General features: G+C 45.0%; 1 long non-coding RNA gene across 1 annotated transcript; it reads left to right on the top strand.

The window, feature by feature from the left end:
• The first annotated feature begins 1,383 nt into the window (after positions 1–1,383).
• LOC122018770 lies at positions 1,384–16,983 on the top strand. Its single transcript, XR_006121894.1, has 2 exons — positions 1,384–1,485; positions 16,743–16,983. It is a non-coding gene; the product is annotated as an uncharacterized LOC122018770 (long non-coding RNA).
• The last annotated feature ends 4,379 nt before the right edge of the window (positions 16,984–21,362 follow it).

Here is a 21,362-nt window from a genome sequence, read left to right as displayed (position 1 = left end):
TAAAGAATCACATTGGTCAAATATCTACATTTATATGTTAAGTGTAGTTGTTCAATTAATTTATATTGTAGATAACATAGTGTGCGGTATCACATACAAAAGATCATGTTATTAATTCCTTATAAATTATAAACAGTAGCTCATGACTAAGATGAAAAGGAACAAACCATTAGAATAGTCGTAGTGTATTTTGGTATTAGTTTATTTTAACTATAAAATTACACTAGTACACTCTAAGTGTATTGAGCAGGACCATTTAAGGTAAGTTCTTTTTATACTTACTGTATAAAAGAACAAGACCTTTGTTATTATGGAAGTGTGTGCTCTTAATCATGATATAATAACAAACACATATACTAAATATTCATTTCTTTAATTTATCAAAGGGTGCGATTTAGTTCGATAAATCAATAGGTCCGATAAGTTGAGAAATGATATTATTTATACGGTGTATTGTTGATTATAGAATGAAACTGTGTCCTAGTAATCTATGTTGATGATGTCCCCAAGAGGAGCTCATAAGGATTGTCATGTAAACTCTGCAGGTGGACTTAGTTCGACATGATGATGAGGTGAGTGGTACTACTCTTGGAACTAGATATTAATTAAGTGAATTGTCAATAACTCATTTAATTAGTGGACATTTTATATAAGATCTCGTAAACGTAAATAAAAAATTTATTTACAAAATTTGTTAGGGTCGCACGAGCGTTAATTAAAAACTTAATTATGAAATCTTCTATAAATTTTGAGAATATTTTTCTTGGAATTTAAATAAACTTGATCAACATGATTTAAGGGGATAGAGGAATAAAGTTGGAAGGAACCATATGAAGGATACCTAACTTAGGTTAGGAGTTGATTAACTTTAATTAACCTAAGTTAATCCCATAAAACCTAAGTATAAAAGCTCCTAGACCACTGTTCCCGACCTCTTCTCCTCGCTCTCTGCTCATCGAAGTTGTGCCGCCGAAGTTGAAGGTGCACCTCATCGCGGTTGAGCTCAGGCCGAGCGTCGCCAGCAACTGGTTCTGTGGAGGATGTCTCGATCAGGCGAAGGACATCCTCGGCGCAACAACAGGGGGGCGAGGTTTCCAGCGAGGGAGCAAAGAAGGACAGGCAAGTTCATATCCTTGTGATTTTGTGAAATCCATGAGGTAAGGGAGAGTAGCATAGGAGGTTTGAAATGCTTAATGATGAGGTTTGTTAGATTTTTGCCTGGATTCCATGTTCTGTGATGATAATTGCTTCGTTCTGTGGTTTATTCGAGTTTCCGCAATGGATTTGGGGATAGGGATTGGATGGGGATTTGGGTTTCGGTGTCTAAGCGTATTACCGTGATATGTTGTGCTGATGTTTTTGTTTTGGCTTCTCCTCTGTAGAGATGTGATTTGTTGGAGGTTTTCGGCTGAAGGTTTTGCTTGGATTCACATTTGATTCTGAAGTTTGGCAGTGATTTCAGTTCGATGGAGTTTGAATTCCACGGTATGCTCTTCTGGACGCTTTGGCTGAGTTAGGATCCGATTTCTAGCATGCTAAACTTCAAACCGTGAGGTTCTTTGCAGTTTTTCCTTGGTTGGTTTCTTCTTGGCAGTCTTTTGAATCGATCTGAGGTTTCACGGTTGGTCTTGTAAATGCATACTGTTTATTTGGGCTCGATTACATTCGGAGGGTTCTTATTATAGATTGGTGGTGCTCGGTGGGTGGAGGCTGAGTCGGATTATTTTTCCGTTTTGCCGATGCTTTGAGTTCTTCGCATATCATGTGTTTGTTTAAATACTTGACCGAGATGTACTTTAACTCGGAGCCCTTGTGCAAAATTGCCTGGTTTCTTCTTGTTGAATTGGGCTTCGGAACGGGATTTGTGGATGGTATTGTTTTCTCTATTCTCTTCCGGATGAAAGCTTTGGGTTGGTTTTCTCCATTTGGTAGCTAGGATTGATTGCTGCTGTTCTTGTTCTTTCTATCATTTCTTGAATCTTTGGGGCGGATAAGTAGAGTTTAATATGTGTCATTCCTTTCTGGCTTATGAAGTTTTCAGTCAGGTTATGGAAGAGGTCTTGAGCTTTGATTGAGGATGCTTTTGATTTACCGTAGTAACAGTATTAAACAAATTCAAATAGTGTAGATGTTGGTTGATCCTAGGAATATCGTACCGGTTCCGCTGTACAGAAATTTTGTATAAGTGTCGAACCTTTCCTAACAACCTATTGTGTTCTTTAGAAATTAAATTCGGAATCGCAAACGGAACTTAACATTATTGATTCTAAATTTAACTTATCTGTTCTTAGTGATTTAGACTTGGATCGCAAATGATATTTAACATTACTGATCCAAATCCACCTATGTTATAAATTCAATTAAATATTAATTTCTAAAATTGGCTTCCAAGACTGTATGGCGAGGCAGTAGTCCTTTTTGGGTATGGGATCATCCACCATCGCCTAGACAAAGTCTTTTAAAGAAATCTAATATTTAATTTCCTTATATAACTCTAGGTTTAATCAAAAGAAACAATCGAATCACAAATTCGAAAAATAAAATAAAAGAAACACAACTTCGAATATCTAATCCGAAAATATAGAATCTCTAGCTTCTTGTGTTTGGAATTCATACAAAGAAAAACTAGTATAATGCAGAAAAGAATTACTAGTTATACCTTTCTTTATATGCAACGACCTCTTGATCTTCTACCGTATTCCTCTTTTTATCTCGGACGTTGTGTGGGCAACGATCTACCGAGATGAGAACCACCCAAGCCCTTCTTCTTCCTTCTTGCAAGTTTCGGCCAAGCACTTCTCTTTGGGATGAAGAGTTTCGGCCACTACCACCAAGCTCCAAAGGACGATAGAAACAAAACCTCCTTTCTCTCCTTCTTCTCTTAGCTAGAACCGGCCACCAACAAAAGCTCCAAGAGAGGGATGAAACCGACCACTAAAGAAGAAGAGAAGAGGAGAAGAGCAAGGTCTAGGGCCGACCACCACCAAGGAAGAGAGGGAGAAAAATAAAATAGAGATGTGTCTCATGAAGGCACCCCTACTCCCTCTTTTATATTCCTTGGTCTTGGCAAATAAGGAAAAATTAAATAAAACCTTCCTTATTTTCTTTGCCACGAAAAGAAAAATTTTAATTAATTAAAATTAATTTCCTTTTCCTAAATATCATGGTCGACCACCTCATTGCTCCAAGCAAAGAAAGTTTTAACACAAAATTAAAACTTCCTAATTTGTTTCTGGGAATTTTTAAGTAAAAATTTCTCTTTTAAAAATATCCTTCATGGTTGGTCATAAAGGAAACTTTTATAGATTAAAATCTCTCTATTAAAACATGTGGATGATTTACAAAAAGGAAAGTTTTCTCTAAAATTAAAATCTTCCTTTAAATATACAAATAAGGAAAGATATCAAATTTTTTCTTAATCTTTTGTAGAAACTATAAAAGGAAAGATTTAAACTTTAAAACTCTCTTTTAAATCATGAGGATGGTTACAAAAAAGGAAAGTTTTATCAAAAATTAAAATCTTCCTTTTAACTATAAATAAGGAAAGATATCATATTTTTTCTTAATCTTTTGTAGAAACTATAAAAGGAAAGATTTAATTTTAAAACTCTCTTTTAAAATCGTGAGGATGGTTTCATAAAAGGAAAGTTTTATCAAAAATTAAAATCTTCCTTTTAACTACAAATAAGGAAAGATATCAAACCTTTCACTTAATCTTTTGTAGAAAGCTATAAAAGGAAAGATTTAAATTTTAAACTCTCTTTTAAAACCATGGTATCCATATAAGAAAGATTTAAAAAATAAAATCTTTTTTAATTTAATGTGGCCGGCCACACCAAGCTTGGATTCAAGCTAGGGTCGGCCACACAATTTGGCTCATCCTATTTGCTTGGCCGGCCCAAGCTTGGGTTCCAAGCTTGCTTGGTCGGCCACATTAGGATGGGTATAAAAGTGGGTATAGGTAAGTATAATATTTTATAAATAAGATGCTACGATAGGGACCGAGAGGAGGAATTGGTTTTGGTCTCCCGATGAAATTAAGCTTCCCGTGTTCGCCCCGAACACCGAACTTAATTTCATCAATAATAATTCATTCCACTAAAGAATTATTATTGAACTACTACACTAACCCCAAATTACATTTTGAGCTCCTTCTTATCATGAGTGTGTTAATCTCCCTGTGTTTAAGATGTCAGATGTCCACTAATTAATTGAGTTACTGACAACTCACTTTAATTAATATCTTAGTCCAAGAATAGTACCACTCAACCTTATTGTCGTGTCAGACTAAGTCCATCTGTAGGGTTTAACATGACAATCCTTATAAGCTCTCTTGGTGACATTATCAACCTAGATGACTAGGGCACAGTTTCCTTCTATAATCAACAATACACACTATAAGTAATATCATTTTCCAACTTATCGGGTCTATTGATTTATCGAGCTAAATCTCACCCTTTGATAAGTCAAAGAAATAAATACTAAATATATGTGCTTTGATCCTGCGGTAAGAATGGGGGACCCACAGATGGGGTCCCGTCCGAGCGGAACCCGAGATTACCCAGCCAAAGGTTTGGGTTTCCGACGCCAAAGGAGAACCGGAGCCGAGTGGCCGAGCGGAGGGGTCCGCTCGGCCGAGGACAGAATGGCCGAACGGAGGTGTCCGCTCGGCCGGAATCGTGGCAACGGCCTATTCGCTCGGCTCGAGATATGGTATGTCAGCAAAGGCATGATGATTAGACTGTACGCAAGATGGCACTATTAAAGGCCCCACCATCACGTCACGGAAAGGTTGATACAGTAGTGGTATGGCCTTATGGATGCCCTTCTGACAGGCCCACACCTAGGCATGGTCGAGAGCAGGTGATTGTATCAACAGTATGGTCTTATGGATGCCCTTCTGACAGGCCCACACCTGGGCATGGTCGAAAGCAGGTGATTGCTTCGATTGATGTGCCCAGGCTCCTTCGAGAGGTCTATATAAGGCCTCCACTTCTTCAACCGAAGGTACGCGAGTCTTCATCCTGCAGCCACCTTCTTCGCCTATTCCCTTGCCTGACTTGAACGTCGGAGGGTCGTCGCCGGGATCTCCCCGGCCCGACTTCTGTGCAGGTTCGCCGGAGCATTCGAGGATCCAGCAGAGAGCGCCACATCCCCAGCGTCCGTTGACTCCTGGTTTGGACAAGATCAAATTGGCGCCGTCTGTGGGAACGCACCTGCATCCGAACGGGAACAATGGACGAGGCTGGACGACAACACACGGTGACGCTTTCGACAGAAGAACTCGACGCTCTAGTCGAGATAAGGGCATCCAAACTTGTGGAGCAAAAACAGAAAGCAGCAGCCGAACGGCCGGAGCAACAAGCAACGTCTGCATCGGGTGGCCGAGCGGAAGCACCTTCACCATCGCGATTCCACCGGCTTTATTTCGCACTCAAGCCGCACTACCGAAAAGATAGAGGATCTTCTTCGACGAAATGCGAGACGAGAGAAAAGGGAAAGCCCCGAGCGGACTCATCTCCCGAGCGGATCAATCGCCAATTTTCGGAGGCTATTCTACAAGACCCTCTGCCCAAGCACTACGTGCCTCCGACGATCGGCGAGTACAATGGAACAACAGACCTGGATGATCATCTGGGTAAGTTTGATAACACGACTACGCTCCATCAATACACAGATGAAGTAAAATGCCGAGTTTTTCTTACCACCCTCTCGGGATCGGCTCAACGGTGGTTTCGGAGGTTGACGGATCTTCAAAGACTTCGAACGGCCTTCCTCCACCACTTTGCAAGCGATCGGCGATATCAAAAACCTGTTTGCCATCAAGCAAGAAGCCCGTGAATCGCTCCGAGCTTACATCCAGCGATTCAACAAAGTGGCGATGGATATTCCAACGGTCACATCGGAGACCATGATGAATGCCTTCACACAAGGCCAAGTGGATGGGGACTTCTTCCGGTCGCTCATCCGAAAGCCGCCCCGAGATTATGATCACATGCTACACCGGGCTAACGAATACATCAACGTGGAAGAAGCGCAAGCCGCCCGGAAAAAGGAAACTCCAATCGAGCGGGCACCTACTCATGCCGAACGGAAACAGCACGCCGCTCATCAGCCGCCCAGAGGACCGAGGGCCGAAGCAATCCGATCCCCCCACGCCAGATCACACGTACAAGAGGTATCCGCCACTCGGCCCAAGCCAAAGAAGAGATGGACCCCGATGTTCTGCTCCTTCCACCGGACGGATACGCACAACACGAAGGATTGTCGAAGTCTTCCCTTCGTGGCTAATCCCGTTCCTAGGAATGCCGAACGACGGTCTCCTTCCATCGACAGGAGACAAAGGACCCATGAAGTCGACCGGACCCGCACCGAGAGGCGACATCAACAGACGCCCGATCGGCACTGATCTCCAAGACAGGAGAATCGCCGAGCGTCCAGAGAATGGTCCCGACCGTCCACTCGGGAAGAGGAAAATAGGAGCAATACTTCCCGGGGCGAGATCAACTTTATTGCTGGTGGGCCGACAGGAGGAGACTCCAACCGGGCCAGAAAGGCGGGTGTCCGGCAGCTCCAGATCCACACAGTCGGTTGCAGCTAAGAGCGGGCAAGTGGACCGGAAATCACTTTCGGGCCCGGGGACTTAGAAGGAGTTGAAGTGCCCCACGACGACGCTCTGCTCATTAAAGCGGTAATAGCAAATTACACTATTTATCGCATATTTGTTGACACAGAGAGTTCGGTCAACATCATATTCAAGAAGGCGTTTGATCAGCTGCAAATTGATCGAGCCGAGCTGCTGCCCATGACAACCCCGCTCTACGGGTTTACGGGTAACGAAGTTCAGCCGGTCGGACAGATCCGGCTGGCTACCTCGCTGGGAGAGGAGCCGCTCAGGAGGACCAGGACAATAAACTTCGTGGTGGTCGACTCTCCCTCGTCCTACAACGTCATTTTGGGACGACCGGCGCTCAGCGAATTCCGAGCGGTCGTCTCAACCTTCCATCAGAAGATCAAGTTCCCCATGGAGGACAAAGTGGGAGAAGTACGGGGAGATCAGCTAGCAGCTCGGCGATGCTACATCGAGATGGTCCGAGCAGAATCCAACTCCGCTCGGAAGGCACCTCGAATCGAGGTAAATGCCATCACTGAAAAGCCACCCTCTTTAATTTATGAAGAAAAAGAGGAAGTGCAGATTCATCCGACCCGATCGGAGGCCACGACTTTTATTGCCTCTGATCTGGAGGAGAAGCAGAAGGAGGAGCTGATCCAATGCCTCCGGCGAAATCATGATGTCTTCGTCTGGTCGACACATGAGTTGCCCGGAATTTCGCCGAGCATAGCGCAGCATGAGTTGCATGTCCGACCGGACGCTCGGCCAGTGAAGCAGAGAAAAAGGGATTTCAGTGCCGAGCAGAATGCCATCATCCGGACGGAAGTAGAGAAACTTCTGGAGGCCGGCCATATACGCGAGGTGCAATTCCCGAGCTGGCTGGCTAACGTAGTATTAGTCTCTAAGCCGGGCGGCAAGTGGAGAGTCTGCATTGATTTTCGGGACTTGAACAAAGCATGCCCCAAGGACTTTTATCCTCTGCCCCGGATAGATCAGCTGGTGGACTCTACGGCCGGCTGCGAATTAATTTGTATGCTCGACGCCTACCAAGGCTATCATCAAGTGCCGCTCGCCCGTGAAGATCAAGAAAAAGTCAGCTTCGTGACGGCCGACGGCACTTATTGCTATAATGTGATGCCGTTCGGATTGAAGAATGTCGGGGCCACCTATCAACGCTTGATGAACAAAGTGTTCAGGGAGTAGATCGGGTGGAATTTGGAAGTCTATGTGGACGACATTCTTATCAAATCTGCCCGAGCGGCCGATCTCTTCAAGGACATGGAAGAAACCTTCCGAACGCTACGCAAATATGGAGTCAAGCTAAATCCCCAGAAGTGCCTGTTCGGAGCAAAAGGAGGGCGTTTCTTGGGGTACATAGTGACCGATCGGGGAATCGAAGCCAATCCTAGCAAGGTGAAAGCTCTACAAGACATGCCGCCTCCAAGAAATACAAGGGAAGTGCAGCGTTTGACCGGTCGGATAATCGCATTGTCCCGATTCATCTCCAAAACTGCCGACCGGAGCCTCCCTTTCTTCAAAATTTTGCGCAAGGCCACTAAATTTCACTGGGACGAGGAATGCGACCGAGCATTAGAAGAATTGAAGACATATCTTAATTCTCTGCCTATACTAGCCAAGCCGATCGGGGGTGAGTCACTTTATATTTATCTGTCTTCAACCGAGCATGCTGTAGGCTCGGCACTTGTAAGGTCCAGCGGCGAGGAGCAGCCGGTGTATTTTCTGAGCCACATTTTAAAAGATGTCGAATCTCGTTACACTGGGCTCGAGAAGTTGACCTTTGCTTTGGTCCTAGCCGCTCGGCGCCTTCGACCATATTTTTTGGCTCACACCATCATTGTCCGGACGAACAGTCCACTAGGAAGAGTACTGTTGAATCCAGAAGCGTCTGGACGACTCATCAAGTGGACGACAGAACTAAGTGAATTTGACATCCAATACCAGCCCCGCTCGGCGATCAAAGCGCAATCCTTGGCTGATTTTGTGACCGAAGTGCAAGACAGAGCCTGAAGCTATGTGGAGAATATATGTGGATGGGTCTTCCACTCGGCTCGGAAGTGAGATTGGTTGCTCTCACCTCAAGAAGAAAATGCACTTATCCGTCCGGATGGATTACAAAGCTACCAACAATGAAGGAGTATGAGGCCCTCATAGCGGATTGCAGGCAGACGACATGTGGGAGCCGGTCGGGTGATCCTACGCTCAACAACTTTCTGGCACCTTTGAAATCAACAGCATTCGGCTTAAACTCTACGCTGAGGCCTTTGAAAAACTCAAAGCTACTTTCCGAGAGGTTCTTATTCAGAAGATCCCCCGAACGGAGAACCAGGCCGCCGATGAGTTGGCCAAACTAGTAAGTTCTATAACGCCGGTCGCCATTCAGCAACCAATTGAAAAAGTACTGCTGGTAGCGCACATTGACCGAATGGAGGGCCTTACATTTCCAAGCGATTGGCGGACACCCATCATAGAATTCCTCCGCTCGGGCGCCGCACCATCCAATGCGTATGAAGCCCGGTTGCTAAGGAGGGCCGGTCGGTTCACACTCATCGGCGATCAGCTTTACAAGAAAGCTTTCTCGCGCCCGTTGTTGAAATCCGTGAGCTTAGAGGACTCGGTTTACATCCTCCAGGAAGTGCATCAAGGATCATGCGGGGGGCATCCGGGCGGACGCTCGTTAGCCAAGAAGATCCTCCTGGCCGGGTATTTTTGGCCAACTTTGCAAGCAGACGCCGCTCGGACAGTATCTACATGCCTTTCGTGCCAGAAATATCACAACGTCTCCCACCGACCGGCCGAAGAAATGAAGGCATCCACCATTTCATGCCCGTTCGATCAATGGGGAATGGATATTGTCGGTCCATTTCCGATGGCGACCGGGCAGAGGAAATTTTTGCTAGTGGCCGTCGACTATTTTTCCAAGTGGGTGGAAGCCGAACCGCTGGCGAAGATCACCGAGCAGATGGTCAAAAAATTCATCTGGCAACACATCATCTGTCGGTTCGGCATCCCTCGCCGATTGGTTTCCGACAATGGGCGGCAATTCACAGGCAAGGTGCTAGAGAACTGGTGCAAAAGTTACGGCATCGAGCAACATTTCACGTCCGTGGCCTATCCCCAGAGCAATGGTCAAGCCGAAGTAGCCAATCGGGAAATTCTTCGTATTCTGCGCATTTAGGAGGGAGTTGGCCGGATGAAGTGCCGGGCGTCTTATGGGCCATCCGAACGACGCCGAAAGAAGGGACGGGCGCCACACCGTTCCATTTGGTGTATGGCGGTGAGGCAGTCATTCCGGTTGAAGTCGGCGTTGAGTCCGTCCGAATCCAGAGCTATGATGAGGGGAACGCCGAGCGGAGGAACATGGAGCTGGATTTGGTCGAAGAGGAGCGAGCTAGGGCGTTCGTGCGATTGATGGCATACCGGCAGCGCATGAAGCAGAGCTACAACCGCCGAGTAATCCCCAGATCATTCCAGGTCGGCGATCTCGTCTGGAAGAAAGTCAAGCCTGTCGGCGACGTCGGCAAGCTGGAAGCTCCTTGGGCAGGTCCCTTCAAGGTTATTGAAAAACTCCGCTCGGGCACTTACTACTTGGAGGATGAGGACGGGCGGCAGCTGGATCGACCGTGGAGTGCAAATCATCTCCAGCCCTATCGAGCTGGATGAAAGGTGCATGATTGTAATTTATTCTGGTGTATATGCTAGTCGCCTATGTACTTGTAATACAGGAAGCAAAAAGATGAAAGCGCATTGAGCATTCCCTGCCAAACGGCTTACTGCGTGAAGACCCCGAGCCGATCGGCCGGGAGGTTTATATCCGAGCTAGGAGCTCGAGAACGAAGGCCCCCGAGCCGATCGGCCTGGAGGGTTATATATTTAAACTCGTAAGCGAATGATCCGTGTTGTTCGGCCGGGCATAAATATTGTTCTAGCGCGGGATATGATACGAAGGCCAAGGTCGCTCGACCTGGTAAGGAGTTAGCCTTGAAAGGCCGACGAGTTCCGTCGTTAAAGATCGAGAGCCGCGCCGATCGGCTATAAATATCCGCGCCGTCGAGCTCCGACGTTAAATATCGAGAGACGAGCCAGCGTCTATAAACGTCCGAGTAGAAGGTCGACGAGCTCCGTCATTAAAGATCGAGAGCCGCGCCGACCGGCTATAAATATCCGCGCCAACGAGTCCCGTCGTTAAAGATCGAGAGCCACGCCGACTGGCTATAAATATCCGCGCCGTCGAGCTCCGACGTTAAATATCGAGAGACGAGCCGGCGCCTATAAACGTCCAAGCTGAAGGCCGACGAGTCCCGTCGTTAAAGATCGAGAGCCGCGCCGACCGGTTATAAATATCCGCGCCGTCGAGCTCCGACGTTAAATATCGAGAGACGAGCCGGCGTCTATAAACGTCCGAGCGGAAGGCCGACGAGCTCCGTCGTTAAAGATCGAGAGCCGCGCCGACCGGCTATAAATATCCGCGCCGACGAGTCCCGTCGTTAAAGATCGAGAGTCGCGCCAACCGGCTATAAATATCCGCGCCGAGCTCGACGTTAAATATCGAGAGACGAGCGGACGAACGTCCGAAGCGGAAGGCCGACGAGTCCGTCGTTAAAGATCGAGAGCCGCGCCGGCTAACTCCGAGCCCGCCGAGCTCGACGTTAAATATCGAGAGACGCTATAAACGTCCGAGCGGAAGGCCGACGAGTCCCGTTGTTAAAGAGCCGCCGGGCTATAAATATCCGCGCCGACGCCGACGTTAAATATCGAGACGAGCCGGCGTCTATAAACGTCCGCGCCGACGAGTCCGTCGTTAAAGATCGAGAGCCGCGACCGGCTATAAATATCCGCGGCCGAGCTCCGACGTTAAATATCGAGAGACGAGCCGGTGTCTATAAACGTCCGAGCGGAAGGCCCACGACTCCCGTCGTTAAAGATCGAGAGCCGCGCCGACCGGCTATAAATATCCGCGCCGTCGAGCTCCGACGTTGAATATCGAGAGACGAGCCGGCGTCTATAAACGTCCGAGCGGAAGGCCGACGAGCTCCGTCGTTAAAGATCGAGAGCCGCGCCGACCGGCTATAAATATCCGCGCCGACGAGCTCCGTCGTTAAAGATCGAGAGCCGCGCCGACCGGCTATAAATATCCGCGCCGACGAGCTCGGTCGTTAAAAATCGAGAGACGAGCCGGCGTCTATAGAAACCGAGCGGAAAATCGACGAGCACCATCGTTAAAAATCGAGTCGGTCCGGCGACTATAAATACCCCGGGCGGACGAACGAATATCAGTGAATAAGAAACCGCGGAAACCACAAGTATTAAAACATTTAGGCCCGCTCGGGCGTTGGTCCTTCGATACTTGGCGTTCGTTGACTTCACACAGGCTAGATACGTGTAGAGCGAGTAGGCCCTCCCGCTCGGACTTTGCTTAATGGGTTAAACTGAGCGGCCGTGTGACGAAGAACACTTAGAGCATGACTGACTCTAAGCATAAACGTTAAGCAAACAGAAGAATATTATGGGTAATGATCAGGAAGACACAAGTAAAGACATAATTGCATTAAAGGGAAAGCATGCCGGACGGCAAGTACAAAAAGTTGCGCTGGGCGTAAGAAACGCAAAAACAAGATAGAGACGAGGAATACTCTTCACTCGGGGTCTTCGAAGTTGAAGAAAGCGTCCGGGATATCGTCAATCATAGCCGCCAGATCTGAAGAGGGAATGGTCAGGTCAGCAGGAAGGTGCCCCCCCTTCTTCAAGTACGCCATGGTGACCTTGACCGCCTCGGCGAAAGTTGAGGAGACGTTGCCACCGAATTTTGCGCCGAACCGCTCTGAGCGGAGGTATTCTTGGCGCGCTGCTGCTAGGCGACTCGGTTCTCCCTCCTTGTACTTTCTAAGCGCCGCACGGGAGGCAATCAGTGAATCTTGAAGAACTTTCTGGTCCACCTCCGCTTTAGTGCGTTCAGCTGAGCGCTCATCCCGTTCGGTAGCTAGCTCTTGGATCGCTGATCTAGGGCTCGGACTTCAACTTTCATCTTGTCCAGATCATCACTGGCGCGTTTCACGTCTTCGTCGCGCTTCTTCACCAAGCCTTCAAGTCGAGCCACCAGCGGTCGACCTTCTTCGCCTCCGAGGGCTTGTTTCCGCTCGGCGATGGACCCCGAGACTGAGTTTTTCCATGAGATCCTCCAGCTCGGCTAGTCGATGGCTAGTGGCGATTTGCTCGACCAATCTTGTAAAGGAAATAATAAAATCGAGAACCGAGTATGACACGGAAGAAAATGAACTTACACGAGTGGCTGATGTGGTTATCGCCAAGTCGCTTAGGCGTCATGAGGGCCACCAGTCTAGGCGTCCTCGAAAAGTTTGGCGAGCGGACCCATCAAGGTTATTTCATGAACGGGACTTGGATCGCCAGACAATAAATATTCCTCCGATGGGAATCGAAGGGTAGTCTTGATGGTCGGGTGGCCGTCCGGCACTTCCTCAGCCGCCGTCGCTGGCCCGAGGACTCCCTATGGTTGATGTTTGCCCAACCGTCGTAAGCGACGACGAGTCCGTGGAGGAGAGCCGGAGGGCTGTGCGGTGGGCGAGACCATCCGCGACGGCGTGCGATCTGGCGAGGCGACCTCGATCGACGCCTGTGGTTCGCCCTCTTGGGTCGGTGGAAGGTGGGGTCTCTTCGACGTTTGCGAACTACGGTGAATCCGGCACTGGGACTCCCAACTCTGGAGCGGAGGAATAGATCGGGCAACTTCTGTTTCAGGGGCGGACTGCGTCCCCCCCTCTCCTGCATCTGCCGGGCGGCTGGGGATAAGACCCCGCTCGGCAAGTTCTTTTTTGGTAGCCGCCTCAATTTCCACGGCCTTCAATCTCATATGATCGGTAGCCTTGGAGCGCCACATGACTTCAGCTGCGATGGAAGAAATTAAAATCAGTTAGATAAAAAAGGCGAAAGGAGTAAAGAGTCCTTACCCATGCGGTAAGGGAGATTGGCCCGAACGGGAGATAATCCAAAAATATACAACACCCCCTTGAGAAGCAACTGGTCGATCTTGTACCGCTGACCGGACAAGCAATTTGACGCATGAAGGTAGGCCGGATTGCTTCTGAATTTGCCGAGCTCCGGCTGGGTTGGCACAGCGGTCTGCCATTTGGTTCGGAATGCTGGCCGCTCGGGAAGTTGTATATAGAAGAAGAATTCCTTCCAGTGCTTGTTGGAGGTCGGCATGTTCTCAAAAAATTTAAAGCCTATTCTACTTTGGAAAATAAAAGTACCCAACTCGGATTGTTTGGGATAGAAGAAGTAGTGGAATATTTTGGGGTCAAGTGGGATACTGTGCAGCCTAAAGAGGACGACCATCCCGCTCAGCAACCTAAAGAAATTCGGCACAAGTTGGCCGAGCGGGATGCGGAAATAATTACAAACTTCCAAAATAAATGGATGGGTAGGAAATCTAAGGCCGCCCTGGAATTGGTCTAGAAAAAAACAAATGGTACCGATCGGAGGGTTATGAGGCCGATCGGTCGGGCCGGCTACAACTATTTCATGGTCGTCAGGGATCCCGTAGGTCCTAACAACGCGCCGGGCGCGCTCCTCATCGAACCTACTCTCCATACTCATATACCACGGACCGTGAGCCTGGGCAACGGGTTCGGAAGAGCTCGCCATCTCGAAGAGACAAAAGGACAGTAAGAAATCGGAAGAATGGGAACGAAAGAGAGGCAAAATGAGTAAGGAAGACCTAGTAAGCGAAGAAAGAAGGCTCACTGAGAAGGAGACGGGCGGAAGAGATCACCGGTGAGATGGTAGCCGCCGAGAAACAGGAACCGGATCGCCGGAGGCCGTAGCAGTAGAAGAGTTAGAAGGACAAAGCACGAGCAAAGGTGCGGCAGAGGAGGACTGAGGCTTTATACGACCGAAGTCGATCTGCCTCCACCGTCGGATGTAGGGCACAAGAGACGAGCTCATCATCTAGCCGTTCATTTCAAAACAAAGGGCGTCCCATCGTACGGAACGTCACCGCCAATAGAGACGAGCCACGTGGCGCTCTGTCACCGAGCACAATTAATGCGCCCATACCGCGCATGCTTCGGCTTAATGAAAAAGATTGGTGCGATTTTCAAAAGGATTTAGACAAGCAAACAGCCACGTTGGGCGCCAAGGCATATAAAGCGAAGAGCCGAGCGGCTAAATTTGGCATGAGGGCCGAACGGCTCACGGGATGTCAGCAGCATCGATAAGGCGACGACCGCCCGCTCGTACACATAGTCCAGTCAGTCGGACTCACTGCCTCCTTCGACTAGACTTGAAGGGGAGGCAAGTGATCCTGCGGTAAGAATGGGGGACCCACAGATGGGGTCTCGTCCGAGCGGAACCCGAGATTACCCAACCAAAGGTTTGGGTTTCCGACGCCAAAGGAGAACCGGAGCCGAGTGGCCGAGCGGAGGGGTCCGCTCGGCCGAGGACAGAATGGCCGAACGGAGGTGTCCGCTCGGCCGGAATCGTGGCAAGGGAACAGTGGTTAGTCGAGCGGCCTATTCGCTCGGCTCGGGATATGGTATGTCAGCAAAGGCATGATGATTAGACTGTACGCAAGATGACACTATTAAAGGCCCCACCATCACGTCACGGAAAGGTTGATACAGTAGTGGTATGGCCTTATGGATACCCTTCTGAGAGGCCCACACCTAGGCATGGTCGAGAGCAGGTGATTGTATCAACAGTATGGTCTTATGGATACCCTTCTGACAGGCCCACACCTGGGCATGGTCGAAAGCAGGTGATTGCTTTGATTGATGTGCCCAGGCTCCTTCGAGAGGTCTATATAAGGCCTCCACTTCTTCAACCGAAGGTACGCGAGTCTTCATCCTGCAGCCACCTTCTTCGCCTATTCCCTTGCCTGACTTGAACGTCGGAGGGTCGTCGCCGGGATCTCCCCGGCCCGACTTCTGTGCAGGTTCGCCGGAGCATTCGAGGATCCAGCAGAGAGCGCCACATCCCCAGCGTCCGTTGACTCCTGGTTCGGACAGGATCATGCTTGTTATTATATTAGGATTAAGAGCATACACTTCCATAATAACTAAGGTTTTGTTCTTTTATTAAGTCAGTATAAAAAGAACTTACCTTAAATGGTCATGCTCAATACACTTAGAGTGTACTAGTGTAATTTATCAGTCAAGATAAACCAATACCTAATTACAATACGATTATTCCAATGGTTTGTTCCTTTCCATTTCAGTCGTGAGCTACTGTTTATAATTTATAAAGAATTGATAACATTATATTCTGTGTGTGACACCACACACTATGTTATCTACAATATAAATTAATTGAACAACTACATTTAACTTATAAATGTAGATATTTGAACAATATGATTCTGATTTCTAAGTAAATATTTATATAAAAAGTTAGATTTTTAGTATACATTTCAACAGTAGACTCATGTTGCACAGGTGTTTGATTAAATTCTGATATGGTTCAGATCATGGTATTGTTGCTGTAGGAGTTAAATTTACCTTATCACTTAACTGTGTTGCAAGTTCCATTTGTTTATTTTGCATTGTTAACAGATTGAATGTTGGATTTCCATTTTCTTTATCACTCTCTTTTGAGGTTGCATGATTCCGCTATTTTCTTTAATATAGAAAAGGTTACAGAATGAAAGGAATAGAAAGATATGTTTAACTGATATAGAATAATGAGGACAGATTGTGTTTTCTTTTCTTATATGGAGAATAGGATGAGTATGAGCATATGTGATAGTAGTACGGGATGATTGACCCGGGATGAGTTCCGGGGAGGATCCATCCAAACTTGACTGATAAATCATATATGTTAGCTTCGGCTATATGACTGACTGCATGTTTTCTAGGAGGTACCTCTAGGTTTATGGGATTGTTGACTAACTCTAATTGTGGTTACCGGATATGTGACATACCTTATTAGCTATGTAGGATCATTTATTTGCCGCATGCCTTTCCTTGCTTTATCGTAATGAGATTATGTTTTATTTTGATGTGACCCCTAGTTGCTATTTCTATTACTTCATGTATGTCCATTCTTTCATATTGGATTGTGCTTGCTGGGTCGTAGACTCATGATGTCTACATTACAGGTGAGGATGACACTTAGGACATGACGGAAGGCCCTCGGATGGAGTAGACGAGGAGGCGGGATGGACGCATGGTACTGTCTGTTGTCTGGGAGTGCAGAGCATACTGGTTTTTACCACGAGGGATTTTCGTTTCTTTATCATTCAGGTGGGAAATATTGAGGAGATATTGTTTTTATCGATAAAGATTTGTTGATACAGTCATGTCTATTGGTTATGATAGTTTCTTGATAGTACTGCAATATGATCATTCAAATAGTAGTTAATGAGAGAGAGTAAAAAAAAATCTAGGGGTGTTTCATTTTACATCTTAAACACAGGGATATTAGCACACTCATGATAAGAAGGAGCCCATATAGTAATATGGGATTGGTGCGGTAGTTCAATAATAACTCTTTAGTGGAATGAGATATTATTGATGAACTCGAGTTGGGTGTTCGGGGTGAACACGGGAAGCTTAAGTTCATCGGAGACCAAAATCAATTCCTCCTCTCGGTCTCTGTCGTACCTTCTTATTTATAAAGTGTTATACCCACCCATACCCACCTTCTTACCCACCTTAAGGTGGCCGGCTAAGTCTAGCTTGGAGCCCAAGCTAGGGTCGACCAAACCAAGGTGAGATGGTTTAAAGAGGTGGCTGACCCTAGCTTGAACCCAAGCTTGGTGTGGTCGGTCACAATAAATTAAAAGGATTTTATTTTTTAAAATTTTTCTTATGTGGAAGCCATGATTTTAAAAGAGAGTTTACAATTTAAATATTTTTTTTTATAGTTTCTACAAAAGATTAAGAGAAAGATTTGATATCTTTCCTTATTTGTAGTTAAAAGGAAGATTTTAATTTTTGATAAAACTTTTCTTTTTTTGTAATCATCCTCATGATTTAAAAGAGAGTTTTAAAATTTAAATCTTTTCTTTTATAGTTTTTACAAAAGATTAAGAAAAGATTTGATATCTTTCCTTATTTGTATATTGAAAGGAAGATTTTAATTTTAGAGAAAACTTTCATTTTTGTAAATCATCCACATGTTTTAATAAAGATATTTTAATTTATAAAAGTTTCCTTTTATGATTAATCATGAAGGGAATTTTTAAAAGAGAAATTTTTATTTAAAATTTTCATAAACAAATTAGGAAATTTTAATTTTGTGTTTAAAACTTTACTTCCATGGAGGATTAGATATGATCGGTCACATTAATAGAGAAAAGAATTTTTAATTAGTTAAAATTTCCTTTTCAATGACAAGGAAAATAAGGATGTTTTTATTAAAACCTTCCTTATTTGCCAATACCAAGGAATATAAAAGAGAGGGTAGATGTGCCTCAACTGATAATAAGAATAATAGCCTATCATCTATTCCTCTCTCTTTTCTTCCTTGGTGTGGTCGGCCCTCTTCCTTCCCTTCTCTTCTTCTTGTGGCCGAACCTCTTCTTCTCTTGGAGTTCTTGTGGTGGTCGGATCTTGCTTGGAGAAGAAGGAGAGAAAGAAGGCTTTGTTTCTACCATACCTTGGAGCTTGGTGGTGGTGGTCGAACCTCATCTTCTCTTGGAGTTCTTGTGGTGGTCGAAACTTGCTTGGAGAAGAAGGAAGTTTGGGTGGATTCTCGTCTCGGTAGATCGTCGCTCACACAACGTCCGAGATAAGAAGAGGAATACGACAGAAGATCGTGAGGTCTATAAGCTATAAAAGGTATAATTAGTTATTAGTTTCCGCATCATAACTAGTTTATCCTTTTATTTAGATCTTGTAATACCAAATACAAGAGCTAATGAATCTAGGTAATCGAATTTATGTTTTTGATTTTGTGTTTTTTTTGTTTTTCGAACTTGTGATTCGATTGCTCTTTTTGATTAAACCTAAGATTACTATAAGGAAATTAAATATTAAATTTCGTTGAAAGGCTTTGTCTAGGAAGTGGTGGATGCTCCCATACCCAAGAAGGTCTAGTGCCTCGCCATGTTTAACCTAGAAGTCGATATCTGAAATTAATATTTAATTGAATTTGTAACATAGGTGGATTTGGATCAATAATGTTAAGCATCGTTTGCGATCTAAGTCTAAATCACTAAGAACAGATAAGTTGAATTTGGAATCAATAATGTTAAGTTCCATTTGCGATTTCAAATTTAATTTCTAAAGAACACAATAGGTTGTTAGGAATGGTTCAAGACTTGTACAAAATTTTTGTACAGGGGAACCAGTACGATATTCTCAGTAGCAACCAACAGCTGCACTTCCAAGGTTCAAGAGACATCTATAAGCAACAAGGAAGCAAGTAAGAAGGTTTTTCATTTGTATTCTTGTGTATTTACTTCTTGTTTCGAGTTATATGCATGTGTGAGTTTGTACGAGGTTTCTCCACCTCCGGATTATTTCAAAGGAGTTGTTTTCATAGTGGAGAGTGTGTCATGTGTGGATCCTTAGATTAGTCATCTCTTTTTGAGGTAGATACCAAGTAAATTTACATGTTAGCATTGGAGAGTTTGCTTCGAGTCTATTCCACTGTAAATCAACAACACTGAAGCAAGTGAACAAGCGCGATGAGCTATTCGTCCCAACATATAGTGTGTAAAATAGATGTTTGAGAGTATATATATATAATTAGAAGAACAACACATATGACTTAGTTCCATATCATTTCGAGTTCTCTATGTACATAAGTCAATTTTTACTGAAACTGACTGATGAACGTAAAGAGCTCAGAATGACATGAAATCAGATTCTATATGTTCGTCTAGTTCTCTTGATTATATCTATACTTTCAAACATCAATTTGACAAACTATATTAAGAATTTTTAAAATATAAATTAGATTTTTTTTAATTGATTGCTCTAGTGTAGCAATCGATTTGAGGTGCTGATGAATAATATCTCAAATTTATTACTACACTATAGTAATCAATTGTGGTAAATATGGAGGGGCAAAATGGGTATGAGATATGATAATTTTGAAACTTAAATTTATAATTTAAATATTCAAAAAATTTATTTACGTTGTTTGGTAACTTATCTTAATTAAATTATATCGACATAATCAAAATAACTATTAATACAATGATAAAAGTGGATACCCTAAAAGGTGGGTCAAGGCAGGAGAGATCGATTGACGAGACAGTCAAAATCAAGAAATGGTCAAAGTCACCAACAAGAGAGAGGGTGTACCCAAACCGGCTACATGGTAGAGCGGGCCTCGAATGACCAGTTGGGCGCGAGTGGTCGACCGAGACTTTTGATCGGCCGGATATCATGCCCTAGCCTGAGGCAAGTGGACAAACCTCATTACTATGTATTAAGTGAATTGACCGACTGCCTTAGTTAGTCGGGGTTGTAGGTCGATCAGACAGGTCGATCAGACAAGTCGATCGGATAGACAGCTTTCGAATCAGATAGAATGATTGAATGCACACCGGGTCACTAACTACATTCGGCGAACCGCATTGGCGATCCTCCTGAGTAGTGGTCGGTCGACTTAAAGCAGGCCCCATGGACTTACGTATTCTTTTTTAAAAGTTTGTGTCACGAAGGACAGAGAATATGCTACAAACAAATTGTGCTTTCAAAGCTTCCAAGCTATAAAATCACAAAGATTTGTGGGCTTATTTAAGAAAAGGAGTCAGAACCACTTTATAACTTATTCTTTTTTATGAGTGTTTTGGAAAGTGTGCAAATGCTTGGAGATATGTGCATAGATAATAGTGACACTATAAAAAGGAGTATTATCTGTTGGGTTTTTCGGGCTGCAAAAACCGCTTTTGCGTTGCGGAAACCCCGAATCCTATGCCATCGGATCCGTGCGAAGTAATAAAATTTCGTAAAAAAAACTTTGTGTACATGTTTTCTAGCCTAGATCTACACTAGATCTACAAGGAAAAGACTTATTATACCTTTGTAGCGAAGCCCTTCACGTATCCCGCTCGCCCAAGGTTCGTCAGATCTCAAGGTTGTCAAGTGTACAACCCTCTATGCGTATCCACACGAACAAATTGATGGAGAGAATCTCTAAAGATGTGCTAGCAACCTTAGATGAACAGCAATGGTGGAGGAGAGGGAGAGAAGAAAGGTAGAGAGGAAGAAGAAGGAGGTTACACACACAAAATGAAACTCTCACACTGACATAAAGTGGTCGACCACATTGAAATGAGGTTATATACCTCCATGGGATATCAAGAGTCACAACTCTTGATCTCCCTCATGATGTAGCACACACATAAGCCAACCTTGATGATGTGGAACATCATCATTGGCCCACTTAATGCTAACTCACAAATGAGGTGGCAATGGTCAAGTCAAACTTGACCTTTCATCTTCCTCTCAAGTCAAGTCAAACTTGACAACTTCTCTCCCATGGTTGATCAAATCTAACCATTGGTTTAAGCCAATTTTAATTTAATGAATCTTTATTCATTGAATTAATTTGCTCAATAAGTCTAAGTCCAAATTAAACTCATTTAACACATGAACCAAATTGAGTCCAACTCAATTAGTTTACTTTGGATTACTCTTAATCCAATTTGGTTCATCATATGAACCTAATCCTCTAGGTACATCAAATGAACCTAATCTCCATCTAATTGCCCTTTGTGTGTGACCCTATAGGTTCTTGTAACGTTGGCAATGCTCCTAAA

This window comes from Zingiber officinale, chromosome 9A, assembly GCF_018446385.1.
Source record: "Zingiber officinale cultivar Zhangliang chromosome 9A, Zo_v1.1, whole genome shotgun sequence".
Classification (NCBI taxonomy): Eukaryota; Viridiplantae; Streptophyta; class Magnoliopsida; order Zingiberales; family Zingiberaceae; genus Zingiber; species Zingiber officinale.
The sequence above is the reverse complement of the archived record's forward strand: the minus strand, read 5'-3'. Positions and strand labels throughout refer to the sequence as shown.